The sequence below is a fragment of the Lycium barbarum genome, chromosome 1, assembly GCF_019175385.1.
Source record: "Lycium barbarum isolate Lr01 chromosome 1, ASM1917538v2, whole genome shotgun sequence".
Taxonomy (NCBI): domain Eukaryota; kingdom Viridiplantae; phylum Streptophyta; class Magnoliopsida; order Solanales; family Solanaceae; genus Lycium; species Lycium barbarum.
The window spans coordinates 6597503-6603686 of record NC_083337.1 but is presented as its reverse complement, the minus strand read 5'-3'; positions in this window follow the sequence as shown (position 1 = coordinate 6603686).

Genomic DNA, 6184 nt, shown 5'->3' with positions numbered 1-6184 from the left:
TGCGGGCATGAAACGAAGCCCCCCGAAGAAAGGGGGGTCAGTACGAGATATGTACTGAGTATATAAAGCGTGAAATACAATAAGAAAGATCATAACCGAAGTAGAGATTCCAGGAGATAAGTATAATAATCAAGAAGTCACTGTACATGTGCCTTATGAAATAAAATCATGCATATCATTATCATGTACCGTACCCGGCCCATTATGGGACTCGGTGTCATACTCATATCATCATATACATATACCGTACCCGGCCCTCTAGTAAGGGACTCGGTGAATAAAGTCGTGTACACGTATACCGTACCCGGCCTATCATGGGACTCGGTGCCATAATCATATATCATATCATCATTACCGTACCCGGCCCTTTAGTAAGGGACTCGATGAATAATACAGTGACACTGTGCACGATAACATACCCGGCCCGGGACTCGGTGGATATGTAACAACAGTATGCACGAGCAGAGTAGTGAGTAACCATATGCATATAAATCATCTTTTGAGACTCAATAAATAAGTAGACTAATCAACGCTCGAGTATCAGGATGATAGTCATATTCAGTGCTCTTTGAATATCATTATGAACTACGTCAAATAAAGTCTCAGGGATCCTGGATGGGTATCAAATCAATATGAGACAGCTTATGAAAGTTAAGGACATTAATCATTATAGAGCCTTTAGGAATAGAAACTTATACATACGATTATACTATCCAACATATAGAAAGCTCGAGGGCAGTAGCTTAACTACTTTAAAAGCTCTAACATCAAGAAGTGAATAAGAAGCATGAATCATATTCGGAACTTATGAATGGAATTACCCCAAAGCTCATGTCATTCATCACTTACGTCTAGGACATGCCTAAAAGAAAGAAAGGACAGCTTTACATACCTGTCAGCGATTATTCGTGAATCCTTTTCGTCTCGTTGCTCTTCTAGCCTATTTATATAAGAGTAACATTATCGTTAGTAACTATATTTTCTAATTCACAAATCTATAGCCCGTTCTTACAGAACCTATATTTTAACTTATATATATTCCCATTTGGGGTTTTCTATTAGTTAACGACTTAACGAAAATCGGGCAGCATTTCCCATATATATTCGCCTATCCCAAATTTCCAACTATTCTCCTGTTAACACAAAAATACCAACAACAACATATGAATATAACCATATATTCAATCCTTTCAGTTTAACAAAGGTCACAATATGTTCACAACAACACCACTTTAACTTTAACTATCTAACTCCTTCATCCCTTTGCCATTTAATCCATGATAACAACAACCATAATGTTACTTAGAATCAATTTAACATACTTAATCAAAACAGCCCCATTACACGGCTCAACTTGTACTTCAACATCAACACATATAACCTTTCATATTTAACACACATCTATCAATTATATAAGTCTAAACTACCTGCAAAACATATATATATATATATATATATATATATATATATATATATATATATATATAAAATTGAATCTTACCTTAACGATCTTGATTCCTTAACGCTACCTCCTCCAACAATCCAATTCACGTTAAAATTTCTTTGAACACCAACAATTTCCTTAGAAATTAAGCTCCTAAACTTGCCCTCACCAAGGCTCACTCTCTCGGCCAACAATGGCTATAGCCGAGAGCCTCTCTTCCTCTCCATCTCCATCTTCTTTCCTTCACCTTAGAAATTTTTACCAAGCAACAAAAATCAATTTTTCTCCTTCAACAGCCATGCTGGCCGAAAGCAGCCATGGCCATATTTTTCTTTCTCTTGTATTCAATTTGCAACAAATGAAATGAAGATGATCATCTTGTTCTTTACTTAGCCATATATATACGGTTTCCAATTACTCTACACGTGCCCCCCCCCCCCTATGTTGACTCACCATTTGCATTGTTTTATTATTATTATTATTATTTTGAAGAATCGGGTAGGGCCCACAAGCTTAATTAAGCTAATTAGTTTTTAATTAATCCCTACTTATTACCTAATAATCTAGCCACAATTAATTAGTCCCTAATATCTAATAATATTTCCACACTAAATAAAATTTATAAACAATTGTGTACTAATTAGAATTGAAAATTAAAAGTCCCCATTTCATATCCGAAAATGATCTCGTCTTTAACTTGAGTCGATTCTCTTACGAATAACTCGACGTATAAAAATATGGGATATAACATTCTTCCCCCCTTTAAAACATTCATCCTCGAATGTTGAATTGGTCCCGTAAGGTTCTATAAGAATTTTTGGAAAGGTTTTCCTTATCGTCATAACATATAGTTTTATCAGGAAATCAGTATAACCAATTGAGGAGTTTAAGTTACCTGTAGGGGTAGGGAACAAGTAAGGGTATTTTTTCTTCATCTCCTCCTCAGCTTCCCAGGTCATCTCTTCCCTATTGTTGTTTCGCCATAACACTTTGACGGAAGCCACGTCCTTAGTTCGCAACTTCCTAATTTGTCGATCAAGTCTGGCTATAGGCTGCTCCTCGTAGGATAACTCCTCTGTCACCTGGATATCATCTACGGGGAATACTCTGGAAGGATCGCCTATACATTTGCGAAGCATTGACACGGGGAAGACTGAATGCACTGCTTCCAAACAGACGGTAGGTCCAACTCGTAGGAAACTCGGCCTACCCTACGGATAATCTGATAAGGCCTAATATCTCTCGGGCTTAGCTTCCCTTTCCTGTCGAATCTCATAACACCCTTTATGGGTGACACATTCAAGAACACCCAGTCACCAACCTAAAATTCTAAGTGTCGACGTCGATTATATGCATATGATTTCTACCGACTCTGGGCTGCCAGTAATCTTTCCTGAATAAGCTTTATTTTATCAACAGCCTGCTGAACCATATCTGGGCCTATCAACTTAGTCTCACCAACATCAAACCAACCAATAGGTGATCTGCACTTCCTCCCATACAAGGCCTCATACGGTGCCATCTGGATACTCGAATGGTAGCTGTTATTATAGGTGAACTCAATAAGTGGCAGTGATCATCCCAGCTACCCTTGAAATCAATAACACAGGCCCGTAACATATCTTGTAGTGTCTGAATGGTACGCTCGGCCTGTCCGTCCGTCTGAGGGTGAAATGTCGTGCTAAGACTCACTAGTGTCCCCAATCCCTCCTGGAAGGATCGCCAGAAGTTAGCTGTAAACTGGGTCCTCTATCGGAGATAATAGCTGTGGGAACCCCGTGAAGTCTCACTATCTCCTTAAGGTACAACCTGGCATAATCCTCAGCTGAATATGTAGTCCTGACTGGAAGAAAGCGGGCTGATTTTCGTCAACCTATCAACGATGACCCAGATAGAGTCATATTTTCGCTGAGTACGAGGTATACCTGTGACGAAGTCCATATTGATCACCTCCCATTTCCAGGTCGGAATCTCCATCTCTTGTAATAATCCCCCAGGCTTCTGGTGCCCGATCTTAACCTGTTGACAATTCGGACACTGAGCAACAAACTCTGCTATATCCTTCCTCATGCCATCCCACCAATACAAGCATCTGAAGTCATGATACATCTTCGTTGCCCCTGGATGAACAGAATCACGGGCATAGTGTGCCTCTCCCATCACCTGTTGTCATAACCCTGCAACCTCAGGTACACATAATCTACCTTTGTATCGTAGCACTCCATCAGGTGCAACCTCGAATGGGGTCTCTTCCTTCTGAAGAGTTGCATCTCTGTAATGTACAGAATAGGGTCCTCGTACTGATGTCTCTTTACCTCTTCTATAATAGAGGACTCAGCAACACCTCGCATAGAAACCCTGCCATTATCAGAATCAGCCAAACGGACTCCCAGATTAGCTAACTGACAAATCTCACGGACTATCTCTTTCTGCTCTGGTTGTACATCTGCCAAACTACCTATAGATTTACGGCTGAGTGCATCTACTACAACATTGGCCTTTCCTGGGTGCTATAAAATGTCAACATCATAGTCTTTCAGCAACTCTAGCCATCTCCCCTGCCGCAAATTTAGCTCCTTTTGCCTGAAGATGTATTGAAGACTCTTGTGATCTGTATAAATATCAACATGCACACCGTATAGATAATGTCTCCATATCTTCAAAGCAAGAATCACCGCTGCTAACTCCAGATCATGGGTGGGATAATTTCTTTCGTGCTTTCTGAGCTGTCGGGAGGCATAGGCTATAACTCTGCCGCGCTGCATCAACACACAACCTATCCCAACACCCGAGGCATCACAATAAATAACATAGCCATCTGGCCCCTCAGGAAGTGTTAGAACTGGAGTCGTAGTCAATTTCTCCTTCAATAACTGAAAGCTTCACTCACAAGCATCGGTCCACTGAAACTTGGCTGCCTTCTGTGTTAGCCTTGTTAAAGGCGCTAAAATTGAGGCAAAATTCTCCACAAACCTCCTGTAATACCCTGCCAGACCCAGAAAACTGCGTACCTCGGTAGGCGTCATAGGCCTCGGCCAAGTCTTCACTGCCTCAATCTTCTGCGAGTCTTCCCGAATGCCATCAGCCCCCACAATATGCCCCAAGAATCCTACTGCAGTTAACCAGAATTCACATTTGGATAACTTGGCATACAATTTCTGGTGCTGAAGCACCCTGAGTACCGCCTTCAGATGGTATGCATGCTCTTCTTTGGATCGTGAGTAAACCAGAATGTCATCAATAAATACAATCACGAGCAGGTCAAGGAATGGCTTGAACACCCGATTCATCAGATCCGTAAATACTGTTGGAGCATTGGTTAGCCCAAAAGACATCACTCTAAACTCATAATGCCCGTATCGGGTCCTGAATGCAGTCTTAGGAATATCTACCTCCCATACTTGCACCTGGTGGTAGCCTGACCGTAAATCTATCTTGGAGAAACACTTAGCACCCTGCAACTGGTCAAATAGATCATCAATTCTGGGAAGGAGATATTCATTCTTTATTGTCACCTTGTTCAGCTGCCTATAATCAATACACATTCGCAGCGACCCATCCTTCTTTTCATGTGCTAGCTTTCATTTCCATCACCGCATACTCTTTATTCTGAGCTTTCCCTATAGAACTTTATAAACCTTTTCTCATTCATTCTATACTCAGATTTTCCATATCATTTTTGCCTTTATACCTTAGTCACATAAATCACGTCATATTCTTTAGTCACCTCCTCACCAGGCTTTACTCATTCTTATAACAATCCTTGTTATATTCACGTAATATCTTGTCTGTAATCAATCCTATCGTGTAACACTTCTTGGCCTTATTCACGATTCCTACTATGGTTTAATTACACCCTGTGGAGTAGGCGTACTTAACCTCTGGTCAATCTTACCCATAATATCTCACAAGCTGTCTTATCACTACGTTCGTGTTTGTCATAATTCTTCCTCCCCCGTACTCTTATCTCAATCATACTATTTCTTCTTTTAACTATAAACTCGTCGTAATTTACCCCTGCTTATTAGTTCCATCGATACCTCAAATTATCCTAGCATTTCTTTTTACCATACTGATATCGACCTCATAATTTCTATCACCATCAATTCCTCGGTTAACCTTTATCTCTCAAAGTCAGACATACTTGCGACTTAGTCAAATCTTATCGTTACTGTTGGCGCGACTTTCCAAAAATATTACGAACTTATATGTCATTTTCTTGTTATTTCTCAGAAAATTTTGGCAGAGTTTCCTCTGTATTTCTTACTATCTCAAAACCTACACGCAGGAAATACCAACAACGCCTCATAGGGCCAACATACACACATATATTATATCGTATCGTAGCCGTACAGGGCTTCCTATATCAGTCACAAGGTGAAAATGACGAACTTGCCACGTGTATCCAACCCAAACTGTACCTGTCACTCTTTCCTGGTTATTTTTCCTTTCCATCTTTAACTGCAGGTTTCAAACATACCTGCAGCATTCATACTATGTCTAACATATATTCTGCTTACAGTTACTGATTCCTTTAGCTTCTTCTATGCATACTTTCTAACTGGACTTATCTGCAATATATACATTTAACCAATTTCTTTACTATACTTACCATAACTCACCACAATGATGGCCAGTTTAACACCCCGTATATACAAGCTCTCATTATGTACCCTTGCTATCCAATTTTCACCTGTATGTGCAACTATTTTCCATCCTAGATTTCAAAATTCCCACGGG